This window comes from Pelobates fuscus, chromosome 11 (genome assembly GCF_036172605.1).
Source record: "Pelobates fuscus isolate aPelFus1 chromosome 11, aPelFus1.pri, whole genome shotgun sequence".
Taxonomy (NCBI): Eukaryota; Metazoa; Chordata; class Amphibia; order Anura; family Pelobatidae; genus Pelobates; species Pelobates fuscus.
In genome coordinates, this window is record NC_086327.1 from 84,790,839 (window position 1) to 84,807,578 (window position 16,740).

The following is a 16,740-nucleotide window of genomic DNA, read 5'->3' on the forward strand; positions in this document are numbered from 1 at the left end:
CGCTAAAAACCTGTTCATTGACCTAGCTGAAAGTATTGCCGGTAGTCTTAATGTTACCAACTGCTATGTGTGTGGAGGTACTAACATGGGAGACCAATGGCCTTGGGAAGCAAAGGAGGTAATGTCCGGTTCTGAGGCAGTTGACCAACTAATATCTACACAAGCCGATTATCATTTGAGTGTTAGAGGTAAATCTGAGTGGAGATTAAAGACCTCCATCATAGGTTATGTTTGCATAGCAAGGAAAGGAATAATGTATAATACTTCTGTAGGAGAATTAACTTGTCTAGGGCAAAAAGCTTATGATGATGATACTAAAAATACAACTTGGTGGTCGGCTTCAAATGTCTCAGAACCATCTAACCCGTTTGCTAGATATGCCAGTTTAAAGGATGTGTGGTTTGATTTATCCATCACATCTACCTGGAGAGCCCCAGCAAATTTGTACTGGATCTGTGGTAAGAAAGCCTATTCGGAGTTGCCACAGGACTGGGAAGGGGCATGTGTGTTGGGTATGCTCAAACCATCCTTCTTCTTGTTACCGATTGAAACAGGTGAGACTTTAGGTGTTAAAGTGTATGATGTGAATCATAGGAAGAAAAGGGGACCCTTAGAGATAGGCACCTGGGAAGATAATGAATGGCCTCCCCAGCGTATCATAGATTATTATGGGCCAGCCACGTGGGCAGAAGATGGTACCTTTGGTTATAGAACCCCAATTTATATGCTCAACCGTATTATAAGATTACAGGCGGTGGTTGAGATTATTACTAATGAGACCTCACAAGCACTCAATCTTCTAGCGAAGCATAATACCAGGATGAGGACAGCAGTGTACCAAAATAGATTAGCCTTGGATTACCTTTTGGCAGTAGAGGGAGGTGTATGTGGGAAGTTTAACCTGAGCAATTGCTGTCTTCAAATAGATGACGAAGGGCAAGCAATAGCTGAGCTTACTAGCCATATGGTTAAACTAGTGCATGTGCCTACTCAGGTATGGAAAGGGTACAATCCAAGTAGTTGGTTTGGTAGCTGGTATGAGTGGTTTGGAGGGCTTAAGGCAGTGGTAGGTGGAGTCCTACTGATTTTACTGTTGTGTCTACTCCTACCGTGTCTTATACCCTTAGTAGTTAGGTCTGTGCAAAGCCTGATAGGAAGTATAGCAGAGAGGAAGGCTGCTGCACAGATAATGGCGATATATAAGTATAAGGCTCTAGATCAAGGAGAACCAATGCAGGAAGATGAGTGTTAAAAGATTCACATCATAAGATAAGTCTGGTCTGGTTCATGGTAACCTGAGGTATATGCAAACCAAGGTTAAGTGATGCCTCAAGTAATTGTGAAATATCAGAGGCATCAAAGGGGGGAATGTGATGTAATTCCAGTAAAATACAAGTTTAGCAGGCTAAGATTGCCACAAGGCATATGTATGTATATGTGTTTGTAGTATCAGTTAGTTAATTACACGTAGCTAAGATACTGTTATCACTGTACTGACCAGGTGCAGGAATGTAAGAACTGGAATTACGCGTCCCTCTCCTTTGTATCAGATGAGCCACGTGGTTAGACCGGATGGATGAGTTTAGACTCTATTTATTAAATAGGTTAAGGGTATGTGTGGGTGTAGTTAATTGTGGGAGGAGCTACAGTGCTATATAAGGAATGTACTCTATGTATTCAGTACTCAGACTTTGCTGTATTTTGGTGACGCTAGTCCCTCTGAGTCCCGATCGGTGATCCAATAAAGAATCTCTTCCTTCCTGAAGAAACCTGTGTCCATCTCTCTGTGCTTGGCTTCCGTCAGTTTCTCCGGTATCAGTGATTGAACTGTAGCTTCTCTCCAGGTCGAAGTAGCAGCTGACACCAGTCCACGCCTGGATGTGGGTGCATGGATGTCGGCATAGTTATCTTCCAGTTCTGCAGCAGCCCTAGCATTTTTTGTCTCTCTCTCCAAAATCCACTCTCGTACATAGGGCTCCGGGTCTGCAAGAGCTGCTCCAGGACCATTAAGTCATTAAGGGCTTCATAAGTAGTAGCTTGTACTCCTGTTACCCATTGCCGGAACGTGGTTTCTAATTGTGCAACATATAGAATGCAGCTGGATGATGGGCATTTCTGCATACTCTTAAACTTTTTCCTGTAAGACTCAGGAGTAAGGTTAAACGTTTTTTGCAATGCAGATTAGATTGCCTCATAGTTGTTATCAGTCTCTGGGGGAAGGGACACAAACACATCCAAGGCTTTCCCTTTCAATTGTGGAGTTAAATATCTGCCCCACTGGTCTGAGGGTAGTTGATGCTGCCTGCATACTTTCTCAAAACTTTTTAAAAATACATCCAAATCTGTCCCTTCTTCGAGGGAAGGAAAATCATCCTTACGGAGCTGTGCTGGACTCTGATGCATTGCTGTTCAGTGAGGACTGAAGGGTAAATTACAGTTTAGCAAGTCCCAGCTCATGTCTCCTTTGCGCCTCCCTTTCGGCTAGCCTCTCTGCAAATTCCCTTTCTGCAGCCTGCTGTTGGATCATCACATGCAGGGCCTCCTGAGGATTTGCAGCCATCAGTTGCCGAAATAAATCAGTTGAGCAAATGTCCTTAATGTTTTGAGGGGTACAACCACCAGGCATTTCAGTAAGCAACACTCCTGCAGTAGTAGGGAGCTCAGTAACCCTTTCAGTGTCCGTCTCTGGCTGGAAAACATGGCTGTCACCCTCCACAAGGTCAGCAATAAGTTGTGCCTTATTTTTGCCAAAAGTTGGTAAATCCTTTTCTTGGCACAACAATTCCAAGGCCTCTTTCGAGTGTTTGCGATAGGCCTCCATATTCACAAATAGGATAGAGAAAGAAAAACAAAATATGGGAGAGGGAAGAACTGTTTTGCACTTTGTATGTATTTTAAATCAGCACTGAGCTTGGTCTTTGGAAATTACACAAAAACAAGTATGCAATTTCTTTTAGTGCTAAGACCCCCTTTACAGGTAAAATCTAGCAAGCACTAAAAATCTCTAAATATATCCCACCAGCTGCCGCCAGTTTGTCACGAGCGTGGGCTATAGGCCCAGCCGAGACAGTGGGGAGAGTGTGGAAGTGACAGGGTTAATGACACCAGACCAGTGGCGTAGCGTGGGTTGTCAGCACCCCGGGCAAGGCAAGTAATTTGCACCCCCTAACCCGTGGAGTGAGGGGGTGAATAGTGACAGAGTGAGGGAGGGAATGGGTGACACAGTTACAGAGGGAGGGGGTGACTAGTGACAGAGTGTAGCAGTGGGTGACTAGTGACAGAGGGAGGGGGTGACACAGTGACAGAGTGAGGGATATGGTGACTAGTGACAGAGTGAGGGAGGTGGTGACTGTCACTAGTCACCCCATCCCTCTGTCACTAGTCACTCCCTCCCTAACTCTGTCACTAGTCACCCACTCCCGCACTCTGTCACTAGTCACCCACTCCTGCACTCTGTCACTAGTCACCCCCTCCCTCTGTCTCTAGTCACCCCCTCCCTCTGTCACTGTGTCACCCAATCCCTCCCTCACTCTGTGTCCCTCACGCTAGTCATCCCTTCCCTCCCTTACTCTGTCACTAGTCACCCCCTCCCTCCCTGTCACTAGTCACTCCCTCCTTAACTCTGTCACTAGTCATCCCCTCCCTCACTCTGTCACTAGAGTGAGTGGGTGACTAGTGACAGAGTGAGGGAGGGGATGACTAGTGACAGAGTGAGGGAGGGGATGACTAGTGACAGAGTAAGGGAGGGAGTGGGTGACTAGTGACAGAGTAAGGGAGGGAGTGGGTGACTAGTGACAGAGTGAGGAAGGGGGTGACTAGTGACAGAGTGTGGGAGAGGGTGACTAGTGACAGAGTGAGGGGGTGATTAGTGACAGAGTAAGGGAGGGAATGGGTGACACAGTGACAGAGGGAGGGGGTGACTAGTGACAGAGTGCGGCAGTGCGTGACTAGTGACAAAGTGAGGGAGGTGGTGACTGTCACTAGTCACCCCATCCCTCCCTCTGTCACTAGTCACCCACTCCCGCACTCTGTCACTAGTCACCCCCTCCCTCTGTCACTGTGTCACCCATTCCCTCCCTCACTCTGTGTCCCTCACGCTAGTCACCCCTTCCCTCCCACCCTCTGTCACTAGTCACCCCCTCCCTCCCTCTGTCACTAGAGTGAGTGGGTGACTAGTGACAGAGTGAGGGAGGGGATGACTAGTGACAGAGTGAGGGAGGGGGTGACTAGTGACAGAGTGAGCGAGGGGGTTACACAGTGACAGAGTGAGGGAGGGGGTGACACAGTGACAGAGTGAGGGAGGACGTGACACAGTGACAGAGTGAGGGAGGACGTGACACAGTGACAGAGTGAGGGAGGGGGTGACATGGTGACAGAGGGAGGACGTGACTAGTGACAGAGGGAGACTACTGACAGAGGGAGGGGTGACTAGTAACAGAGGGTGGGGCTGACACAGTGACAGAGGGAGGAAGGGGTGACTAGTGACAGAGGGTGGGTGGGGGTGACATAGTGACAGAGGGAGGGAGGGGGTGACAGTTAGGGAGGGAGTAACTAGTGACAGAGGGAGGGGTGACTAGTGACAGAGGGAGGGTGACTAGTGACAGTGAAGGGGGTGACTAGTGACACAGTGAGGGGGTTGACTAGTGACACAGTGAGGGGGTAAATAGTGACAGGGGGGGTGACTAGTGACACGGGGGGGGTGATTAGTGACAGGGGGGTTGACTAGTGACAGGGAGGGATGACTAGTGTGATTTGTGTAATGGAACAATTTGGCAGTAAAGCAGAGAAACAAAAACATTGGGTTAAACTATGAAGTCAGCCGACTTCGATCTGTGGATGGGTCTCAGGTTGTCACTGCCACATAGTGATCTTCACTTGCTGTTCGTGGGACAAATGGTACAACTGCTGCCGGATCCCAGCGACGTGTGGGTTCCACAGATGTGTTTCCCCGGAGCGTTTCTAATGGTAGGCCCAGTGTTCGCAGCACATTGTCGATATCATGAACGGTGAGCTGTGAATTGCCGTGTTTCAATTGGAGCATGCAGGATTGACTCTATCTGTAGAGGGTATTGTGCGCCCTCAGCAAAGCAGTAATACAGCAGAGAGTGTGTCTCCATGCAAGAAGACAAATCTGTGAAGAAGGTAAAAAAAAGTTTATAGAGAGCGCAAAATGTCAGTAGTGTAGTGGATTTTCTCAGCCAATGCTTCAAATAAAATTCATCCACAAGAAAAAATTAATACATAGAGCTGTTTAATATTTTAAAAACCTTCCCAAGTTTTAAAACATCATATATGACACAAATAAAATAAAGAACAGTATCAGTGCTTGGTTAATATACCCCTATATTACACATAGGGATCAACTGTAAAGATATATAAAACAGAAGAGTTCCAATCCCAGCCTTAATGTGGGTGCTTTCAAATGTCCGTAGGGATTTGACAGTTGTAACAGTAAACTTTGTCTTTATATGTATCCAACCTTCAATAAAGAAGATACTGACATAGCGTAATATAGTTACGATATTTTATTTCCCATACGAAAACCCCCCCATAAGAAGAACTCTTTGTCAGGATCGGGACAGGGATCCAACACGCAGAGTACAAACAGTAGCCAGATACGTATACCGGACCTTAGAATGGCCGGACTAACGTAAGTAGTACAGTATAGAATGGTCAAAGACAAGCCGAGGTCGAGGGTAACAGAAGACAGGTAAGCGAGAGACAAGCCGAATCAAGGGTAACAGAGATAAGAAGAGTAAGGTAAACAAGCCGGGTCAAAACCAAAAGGGATAATAGAATACACAAGCACTGAGTGACTAGAACAAGCTAGAACCACGACAGGGCAATGAGCTAATGAAAGAAGCTCTGTTAAATACGCTGTTCAGAGCAGTAACCAAGCCTCCAAGGCGTCCTGATTGGTCCTGCAGCCATTGACTGACAGGTTGTTCCGGGGGCGTGTCCTGATGACTACTTCCTGCCTAGATGCTGTAAAAGGCAGTCACTCCCTCGCGGCCGGCCTAGCATGACCGGATAGACCGCGGGGAAGGGAGCCATCAGACCGTCTGGATGGAGGAACAGCTAAGTCTCTACCTCTTTCGGAGGTAGAGACCACAGGTACCCTGACAGTACCCCCCCTCTCAGATACGCCCACCGGGCGGAATGAACCGGGACGAGATGGGAAGCGAGAGTGATACGCCCTGCGGAGACGGGGAGCATGAACATCCTCCTGAGGTACCCAACTCCTCTCCTCAGGACCATATCCCTTCCAATCAACCAGATATTGTACTCTCCCCCGGGAGATTCGAGAATCAATAATAGAGTTAACCTCATACTCCTCCTGACCCTCCACCTGAACGGGGCGAGGAGGGGCTATTGTGGAGGAAAATCTGTTACATATGAGTGGTTTCAGCAATGAAACGTGAAACGAGTTCGAGATGCGTAAGGTATTAGGAAGAGCTAAACGATACGCAACCGGATTGATACGGGTCAGCACCCTGTAGGGTCCAATATAACGAGGAGCGAACTTCATGGAGGGCACTTTTAAACGGATGTTCCTCGTGCTCAGCCATACCCTATCACCTGGAACAAAGACCGGAGCCGCCCTTCTACGTTTATCAGCGTGTTTCTTGACCAACATAGAGTTGTGCACAAGGATTTGTCGAGTTTGATCCCACAACTTCCTCAAATTGGCAACATGAACATCAACCGACGGCACCCCCTGGGAAGGGGAATCCGAAGGAAGAATAGACGGATGAAAACCATAATTCATGAAGAAGGGGCTTGAATGAGTAGAATCGCAAACGAGATTGTTGTGTGCAAACTCCGCCCAAGGAATCAAACCGACCCAATCATCCTGGTGTTCAGAAACAAAGCATCGTAAATATTGTTCAATTTTCTGGTTGGTACGTTCAGCAGCTCCGTTAGACTGAGGATGATAGGCAGAAGAAAAGTTTAATTTAATACCAAGTTGAGAGCAGAAGGACCTCCAAAAGCGGGAAACAAATTGGGAGCCTCTGTCCGATACAATTTGAGAGGGTATCCCATGTAGGCGAAAAATCTCCTTAGCGAATATCTCTGCCAATTCGGGAGAAGACGGGAGTTTAGGCAGGGGAATGAAGTGTGCCATCTTAGTAAACCTGTCAACCACGGTGAGGATAACAGTCTGTCTTTTAGAGATAGGTAGATCGACAATAAAGTCCATGGCCAAACAGGACCATGGTTTTTCTGGAACCTCCAAGGGGTGCAGGAATCCACATGGAAGCGTATGGGGTTGTTTGGTTTTAGTACAAACTTCACATGCAGCGATGAACTCCTCAATATCCCTCCGTAAAGCAGGCCACCAGAAGTCCTTAGAGATCAACGCGTAAGTTTTGCGAATACCAGGATGTCCCGCCATCTTGCTATTATGTAAACACTGTAAAAGTTCCAGTTGAAGAGCAGGGGGAACGAAATGACGGCCCGCAGGAGTCTGTTTAGGTGCTAGATGTTGCAACTTAATGATCTCGGCCAGTAATGGAGAATGAATCCTGAGATTCGTATTAGCAATGATATTGCATTTCGGAACTATAGAAGAAAGAACTGGTTCAGGTACAGTAGAAGGTTCATATTGGCGAGATAATGCATCGGCTTTAGAGTTTTTAGAACCAGGTCTGTAAGTCAGTACATAATTGAAGTGAGTCAGGAATAAGGACCAACGAGCTTGTCTAGAGGATAAGCGCTTAGCCTCCCCAATATAGGACAAGTTTTTGTGGTCCGTCAAAATCGTAATGGGGTGTAGGGTCCCCTCCAACAAATGTCTCCACTCCTTTAAGGCTTTAATGACTGCTAACAGTTCCCTTTCCCCGATGTCATATCTGCTCTCAGGCCCAGAAAATTTCTTAGAGAAAAAACCACAAGGGTGTAACGGTTTATCCACCCCTAACCTTTGAGACAGAACAGCCCCAACTGCTGTCTCAGAGGCATCGACCTCGAGCAAGAAAGGCAGAGTCGTATCAGGATGGACTAGAATGGGAGCCGAGGCAAAAAGTTCCTTGAGAGTCTTGAAAGCACCAAGAGCTTCCTTAGACCAGAACTTATTATCAGCCCCTTGTTTGGTCATATTGGTAATAGGCGCAATGATAGAGGAGTATCCTTTAATGAAGCGCCTATAGTAGTTGGAAAAACCAATAAACCTTTGGATAGCCTTGAGTCCTTTGGGCAAGGGCCAGTCTAAAATAGACTGGAGTTTTACAGGATCCATTTTAAAACCCTCCCCAGAAATCACGTATCCAAGAAAGTCTACCTGAGACTGATCAAAACTGCACTTTTCCAATTTGCAATATAGACCATGTTGCAGCAGCTTGTGTAATACCTTTCTGACCTGTCTATGGTGAGTCTCAATCTCCTTAGAGTGTATTAGTATGTCGTCCAGGTAAACAATAACACAATCATGCTGAAACTCCCTAAGTACCTCATTAATCAAATCTTGAAATACTGCAGGAGCATTGCATAGTCCAAATGGCATAACAGTGTATTCGTAATGGCCATACCGGGTATTGAATGCCGTCATCCACTCGTGACCTTGCTGGATTCTCACCAAATTGTAAGCCCCTCTGAGATCTAACTTGGTGAAGATTTTGGAGCCCTTAAGACGATCAAATAACTCGGTAATCAGTGGGATAGGATAGGCATTTCTGACAGTTATTTTATTCAAGCCTCGGTAATCGATACAAGGTCTCAGCGTGCCATCCTTCTTCTTAATGAAAAAGAACCCAGCCCCGGCCGGAGAAGAAGACCTCCTGATGAATCCCTTTTCTAAATTCTCCCGAATATACTCCTCTAGAACCGAGTTTTCCTGAACAGACAAAGGATATACATGGCCCCTTGGAGGCATAGTGCCGGGTAGAAGCTTAATCTTACAGTCAAATGACCTGTGTGGAGGCAAAGAATCGGCATTCTTCTTGTCAAACACTGCCCTTAAGTCTAGGTAAAGGTCTGGTATTTGTCTTTCTGTGGACTGAGTAGGATTCTCCGGTATGTTAATATTAGCTAATGGAGAAACCTTGCACAAACACCGATCCTGGCAGCCCTGGCCCCACGAGAGTATCTCTCCTAACTCCCAATCGATAATAGGGTTATGTTTTTTCAACCATGGGTACCCCAGAACTATGGGAACGGAAGGAGACGAAATGAGCAGAAGAGATAAATTCTCCACGTGTAGGATACCAACATTTAAATCAATGGGTACGGTCTCACGGAAGATAACAGGGTCTAGTAGTGGTCTACCATCTATGGCCTCAACGGCCAAAGGTGTCTCCCTTAGCTGGGATGGAAAATTGTTCTTACTAGCAAAGGCTTGGTCGATAAAATTCTCAGCAGCACCGGAATCTATCAATGCCATAGCCCTTACTACTTCCTTCCCCCAAGTTAAGGAAACTGGTAGCAGAAGCCTGTGATCCTTATAATTAGGAGTAGAGGACAAAATAGAAACACCCAAGGCCTGTCCTCTAGAGGGACTTAGGTGCGAGCGTTTCCCGGGCGGTTAGAACAGTTCGAGAGTAAATGACCCTTGGCTCCACAATACATACACAAACCCTCTCTTCTCCTGTGCTGTCTTTCCTCCTCAGAGAGGCGGGTATACCCTATCTGCATAGGTTCAGTAAGCAAAGATATCGTGGAGTCAGGACTTGGAAAAGCAGGAGCTAACCTAAAAAAAGGTCTCTGGTTCCTCTCTCGAGTGTTCTGTCTCTCTCTTAGACGTTCATCTATACGAGAGATGAACGAAATTAAATCCTCTAAATTCTCAGGGAGTTCTCTGGTAGCAACCTCATCAAGGATTACATCAGATAGGCCATTCAAAAATACATCCATATACGCCTGCTCATTCCACTTGATTTCTGCCGCCAGAGACCTGAACTCTAGTGCATAATCCACCAGTGTTCGGTTCTCCTGTCTCAGGCGCAACAGTAATCTGGCTGCATTAACCTTTCTACCTGGAGGGTCAAATGTTCTTCTAAAAGCAGCTACAAATGCGTTATAGTTATAAACTAATGGGTTATCGTTCTCCCATAGTGGGTTGGCCCATCTCAGAGCTTTCTCAATGAGTAGGGTGATAATAAATCCTACTTTTGCCCTATCTGTAGGATAAGAGCGAGGTTGCAATTCAAAGTGGATACTAATTTGGTTTAAAAAACCACGACACTTCTCAGGAGCCCCACCATAGCGTACTGGGGGGGTAATGCGAGAAGAAGCACCCACTGTGGCTACCTCTAGACCTGAACAGACAGGAGAAACAGGGGTATTACGTATCTCCTCTGGTGGGTTATTGGCACAAGCTAATAGAGCCTGTAGCGCAAGCGCCATCTGATCCATTCTGTGATCCATGGCTTCAAACCTAGGATCAGGAGCAGTCAGCTGACTGTTTGTACTTGCAGGATCCATTGGCCCTGTCGTAATGTCAGGATCGGGACAGGGATCCAACACGCAGAGTACAAACAGTAGCCAGATACGTATACCGGACCTTAGAATGGCCGGACTAACGTAAGTAGTACAGTATAGAATGGTCAAAGACAAGCCGAGGTCGCGTAAAAAGGCGACTGGCGTGACAATTACCTACAGTGAACGTTTGATAGCATTATTTTTCACCTTTTATGTCACCTCATGCCTACAGCATGCCCTCACCCCCCTATTACTGAGCGTGCAACTGAGGACACTGCTTAGCAGGTCCATATTACCCGTAATTTACGGCAGTACCTGCTCAATCATATATGCGCTCAGCCCATGCTGCCTTCAGTACGCATTATAGGCTAATCAAACATTTACATTCACAGACAGCACTTACTTGTATATTGTTTTTCTTTAAAGTACATACCCTATGTACAGTTCCTTGCATGCATGTTTAATATAAAAACTGTGCAGTACTAAATTGGTTAAAGTTATAAGCATTACGTAAAAATGCACTACTGTCAATGCCACTGTTTCGCCAGCTTAACATGCACCTGTTCTCTCATCTTGATTTTTGGTTAGAGGGTACAAGTATACTTCATTCATGTTAATGCACATGCTATATCCCGCACTTAGCATATACACCCACAGGAGCTGATGCATAGGATGTGAGACCACGCATACAGATATAGCACTGGTAATATGCTAAACTATGTGCACAGCCATTATATTGCTGCTTATTGGATAGGAACAGGTATTGAGCTATGTTTACCTACTGTTCAGGTTTCCTCTTAAAAGCTAAAACTCAGCGACGATTACATTTTTTATCTGATATGTATGCACAAACATCTAGGAAAAGAACAGCCAACGTTTAAGCAGACATAGTATTTTTAGTGTGTACAGCTAGATGTCAACTCACTGGAAACGGGACTTAAGCTACGATTTACCATTGATTGTTTTAACTCTGTAACAACCCGACTGTTTATACTTTAAAAATGTGCACATATTAATGCCACGAATAAGCTTGTATGCATATCTATATGAACGCTGTTGTGGCGTATAGAAATGTTATGTACCTACCTGCACAATAAAAACATAGAATTTAAAAAAAAAAAGACAAGCCGAGGTCGAGGGTAACAGAAGACAGGTAAGCGAGAGACAAGCCGAATCAAGGGTAACAGAGATAAGAAGAGTAAGGTAAACAAGCCGGGTCAAAACCAAAAGGGATAATAGAATACACAAGCCCTGAGTGACTAGAACAAGCTAGAACCACGACAGGGCAATGAGCTAATGAAAGAAGCTCTGTTAAATACGCTGTTCAGAGCAGTAACCACGCCTCCAAGGCGTCCTGATTGGTCCTGCAGCCATTGACTGACAGGTTGTTCCGGGGGCGTGTCCTGATGACTACTTCCTGCCTAGATGCTGTAAAAGGCAGTCACTCCCTCGCGGCCGGCCTAGCATGACCGGATAGACCGCGGGGAAGGGAGCCATCAGACCGTCTGGATGGAGGAACTGCTAAGTCTCTACCTCTTTCGGAGGTAGAGACCACAGGTACCCTGACACTCTTACAGTGTAAAATGGTGAAACCTATTTCTAAGGTTCACAATAAACATTTAGTGATGCAGAGTATTAGTTGGTGGATAGATGGTTACCGCTCCGTTGATATTCAATTCTAGACCGGTCCTGTGCACATGGATCAGTCCTCACGGAAACGCCAACCAACCGGTACTGCTGCAGACACTCCAAATTCACAAAATCCCGCCAGAAACACGATCTACGCGTTTTGCTTGTTCTAACGAGCTTTCTCAAGATACCAAGGGGATTTTTTGAATTTGGTATCATGAGAAAGCTCTTGGTATCTTGAGAAAGCTCGTTAGAACAAGCGAAACGCGTAGATCGTGTTTCTGGCGGGATTTTTTTAATTTGGTATCTTGAGAAAGCTCTCGGTATCTTGAGAAAGCTCGTTAGAACGAGCGAAACGCGTAGATCGTGTTTCTGGTGGGATTTTTTGAATTTGGAGTGTCTGCAGCAGTACCGGTTGGTTGGCGTTTCCGTGAGGACTGATCCGTGTGCACAGGACCGGTCTAGAATTGAATATCAACGGAGCGGTAACCATCTATCCACCAACTAATACTCTGCATCACTAAATGTTTATTGTGAACCTTAGAAATAGGTTTCACCACTTTACACTGTAAGAGTTCTTCTTATGGGGGGGTTTTCGTATGGGAAATAAAATATTGTAACTATATTACGCTATGTCAGTATCTTCTTTATTGAAGGTTGGATACATATAAAGACAAAGTTTACTGTTACAACTATCAAATCCCTACGGACATTTGAAAGCATCCACATTAAGACTGGAATTGGAACTCTTCTGTTTTATATATCTTTACAGTTGATCCCTATGTGTAATATAGGGGTATATTAACCAAGCGCTGATACTGTTCTTTATTTTATTTGTGAAGAAGGTAAGTTGCATCAACACGAACATGAAATGGGATTTATCCCTTACTGCTGTGGTGATAGTGACCTTATCACAGCTGGTTTCAAACTGGACCACCACATCTCGTGTCACAGCAGTTGGTGCTCTGGCTGGTTTAAGGAGCCTAAAAAAGCCTTCCAGCAGTTTCTTTTAAGCCAGCTTAGGGGTTAACAAGGCTGTAAAAAGCCTCTGGAGGAAGTGGAGTACTTCAGCTGTCTCAAATTCATTAGGATTGACCCTCATCTTTAAGTTATATCGAAGGTGTGCATCCTCGAGAATGGCTGATCACCTCCTGGGAAGATTGCTCTAGCAGTTCGTGGTAGTTTCCACCATCTGGAGTTGTCCCCTCAGGCCAGTGAGATCCACCTGGAGTGCTGCAACATCTGCTAAGATCGTAGACTGCAGTTCAGCAAGTAGGGCCTTCATAACTTTTAACTGTGTTGAGTCAATCTGCCCTGGGGCGCTGGTAGCTGCCAGTCGTGCTGGCAGAATGTCATCCTCTGCATCTGCCGACAGCTCCTCCGAAAACTCTGAACAGCCCTGCTAAGAGGCCATTGCAGGCCCAGCAGCACTCTCGGCCCAACAGAAGAGGTGCCCGATATAGCCCCCCCCCCCAATCTGGGTTTTTCTGATCGTGCTTTCTTGGATTTACAGCCCATCCTTGGTAGAGTGAAGCTGGGTTACAATAATTTTCAGGTTATAGCCACTATAATGCTTTAAGTATGCCAAAATAGCTCAATTATTGTCAGAGCAGAGGAAACACACGTCCATCCACCTCAAAAGCTAAGCTGCACCCCCCTCAGCAGTTTTTATTCCATTAGAGATTTGGCCTCTGGTGTCTCATTTTATCAGAACGGTCTCTAATTTGACTCCCACCATCAGAGATATGATTCCCCTGTGGAACCTTAATTTGGTTCTTTCTGCTCTACATTAAACCCTCCACGATTGTCATCTGAATGTCCTTACCTGGAAAACTATTTCTATGGTAGAAATCACTTCTACTAAAAGATTTTGAGAAATTCAGACAATGGTTTGCAATCCACCATACTTGGTTTGCCATATTGGGAAAGTGGTACTCAGACTCCATCCACCTTTTGCGCTAAAGTACCATGAACTGTTAAAGGACCACTATAGTCACCCAGACCACTCAGCTCAGAGAAACTACTATGTTTACATTGCAGGGTTAATCCATCCTCTAGTCGCTGTCTTCCTGATAGCTGCTAGAGGCGCTTCTGCGACGCTGAATGAGAAAATCGCATTTAGCGTGCAGAACATCCATAGGAAAGCATTGAGAAATGCATTGCTATGGGCGTTTTTAATGCGCATGCGGCTCTGGCCGCGCATGCGCATTCCGCTCAACTCAGGAGCTGACGTTGGAGTGGGAGGAGAGGTCACCAGCGCCGAGGGAGCCCGGAACTGGATCAAAGTAAGTAGCTGAAGGGGTTTTAACCCCTTCAGCCCAGTGGGAGGGGGGACCTAAGGGTTACAGTTGCAAGAAAAAGTATGTGACCCCTTTGGAATGATATGGATTTCTGCACAAATTGGTCATAAAATGTGATCTGATCATCATCTAAGTCACAACAATAGACAATCACAGTCTGCTTAAATTATTAACACACAAAGAATGAAATGTTGCCATGTTCTTATTGAACACACCATGTAAACATTCACAGGGCAGGTGGAAAAAGTATGTGAACCCCTAGACTAATGACATGTCCAAGAGCTAATTGGAGTGAGATGTCAGCCAACTGGAGTCCAATCAATGAGATGAGATTGGAGGTGTTGGTTACAGCTGCCCTGCCCTATAAAAAACACACACCAGTTCTGGGTTTGCTTTTCACAAGAAGCATTGCCTGATGTGAATGATGCCTTGCACAAAAGAGCTCTCAGAAGACCTACGATTAAGAATTGCTGACTTGCATAAAGCTGGAAAGGGATATAAAAGTATCTCCGAAAGCCTTGCTGTTCATCAGTCCACGGTAAGACAAATTGTCTATATATGGAGAAAGTTCAGCACTGCTGCTACTCTCCCTAGGAGTGGCCGTCCTGTAAAGATGACTGCAAGAGCACAGCGCAGACTGCTCAATGAGGTGAAGAAGAATCCTAGAGTGTCAGCTAAAGACTTACAAAAGTCACTGGCAAATGCTAACATCCCTGTTAGCGAATCTACAATATGTAAAACACTAAACAAGAATGGATTTCATGGGAGGATACCACAGAGGAAGCCACTGCTGTCCAAACAAAACATTGCTGCACGTTTACAGTTTTTCACAAGAGCACCTGGATGTTCCACAGCAGTACTGACAAAATATTCTGTGGACAGATGAAACCAAAGTTGAGTTGTTTGTAAGAAACACACAACACTATGTGTAGCGAAAAAGAGGCACAGCACACCAACATCAAAACCTCATCCCAACTGTGAAGTATGGTGGTGGGGGCATCATGGTTCGGGGCTGCTTTGCTGCGTCAGGGCCTGGACGGATTGCTATCATTGAAGGAAAAATTAATTCCCAAGTTTATCAAGACATTTTGCAGGAGAAATTAAGGCCATCTGTCTACCAGCTGAAGCTTAACAGAAGATGGGCGTTGCAACAGGACAAAGACCCAAAGCATAGAAGTTAATCAACAACAGAATGGCTTAAACAGAAGAAAATACGCCTTCTGAAGTGGCCCAGTCAGAGTCCTGACCTCAACCCGATTGAGATGCTGTGGCATGACCTCAAGAAAGCGATTCACACCAGACATCCCAAGAATATTGCTGAACTGAAACAGTTCTGTAAAGAGGAATGGTCAGGAATTACTCCTGACCGTTGTGCACGTCTGATCTGCAACTACAGGAAACGTTTGGTTGAAGTTATTGCTGCCAAAGGAGGTTCAACCAGTTATTAAATCCAAGGGTTCACATACTTTTTCCACCTGCACTGTGAATGTTTACATGGTGTGTTCAATAAAAACATGGCAACATTTTATTCTTTGTGTGTTATTAGTTTAAGCAGACTGTGATTGTCTAGTGTTGTGACTTAGATGATAATCAGATCACATTTTATGACCAATTTGTGCAGAAATCCATATCATTACAAAGGGTTCACACACTTTTTATTGCAACTGTATATAGTGTCAGGAACTTGTTTTCCTGACACTATAGTTATCCTTTAACATTAACCACAAAATTATACTTCTTAACGTTTTGTTAAATGAAAAATAACACTGTAGATCTATCTTGGCAGACCTAGTGAATTTAGAAAGTTTAAACAGCTGTTCATTCTATACCAAGGCCTTAAAAGGTGCAAAATAGCATCCAAAGGCTCTATTCAATTGCATGTTGGATTAAAGAAGCCATTTTGCTGGCTTCTAAATGTTTGTATCTTTCTACTCTTTTCTTACAGTCTCACTTTGCCTCCCAGGCCTTTGCCACTCCGGAATAAATATGCAAGGCCACTATCTGGTCCTCGATTCACAACTCTCCTGGCTAAACATGGCAGCATTACTAATGGATAAAGCTCCTCCCCAGCTGTCAGGACAGGAACAAACTCAATAAAATCCCCCATCCCCCTGAACACCCCAGTCTTTTTTTTCCCGTTCCAATTGACAGGAAGTGATAGTTTATTCCCCTGTATAATTCTATTTGTTTGGGTCTCATATACCATGTTTAACATGGTACTACCTGGGGAGTTCAGCCTCCCCGGAAGGAACAAGTAAACAGCCTGCCTGGGCAGGACTAACTGGTTCAGGTTTCCTACTAGGGTAGGAAACTGCTGCGTAGGATACTTCATATAGTTAAAAACTTGTGTGCAGCATGTAGGTATAGTCCTCCTTGGTGTGTCCCCTCCCCAACG